Source organism: Labrus mixtus, chromosome 14 (genome assembly GCF_963584025.1).
Source record: "Labrus mixtus chromosome 14, fLabMix1.1, whole genome shotgun sequence".
NCBI lineage: Eukaryota > Metazoa > Chordata > Actinopteri > Labriformes > Labridae > Labrus > Labrus mixtus.
In genome coordinates this window covers 15,133,494-15,134,104 of record NC_083625.1, presented here as the reverse complement: position 1 = coordinate 15,134,104, position 611 = coordinate 15,133,494, and positions in this window count along the sequence as shown.

The following is a 611-nucleotide window of genomic DNA, read 5'->3' as shown; positions in this document are numbered from 1 at the left end:
AAGACAAATACATCTGATCTCCATAAAGAAGGAATAGGCTATATAGGCCTATATAACCGTTTTTTCATGTTCTCGAGTCACAAACACTGAGGGAAAACAAATGAAGTCAGCTTTGGAAAATGGATCCCCCCCATTCATCACCCAATAGATTTAAACTTCTGTTCAACCAATTATCCAATCACAAATGAGCCCCTGGTTTAAGTGACCCTTGTTTTTCCCTTTCAACTCTCAGGTATTTATTGTTAAAATGATAGTGTGGTTGCATGATAATCAAGATGTCAGTTTCTGCAGCCCACTTGTGTATCATTTGAGAAGTTTTCTGTCCTGAATTCCTGGAAAATGTTGCTTTCTTTTTGTTGAAGTGAATGTGACTTTTTTTAAACCAGAAAATAAAAGCCTCGTTGTGCTATTTAATTACGTTTTCCGCTGATTAAAAAGAGCACACAAGTTGCTTAAAGGGTTTTGCGGTTCTGTCAACTTTCTTGGTGCGCGCAGTCGTCTGTAAAAGCTCAGCCTCTTTTCAGGTCTCTGCCGAGGGACCGTGTGCCTGACGTTGAGACACACCCACCTCTTTGACAGGGTCAGACCATCTGCCGACTCTTTTACCAATT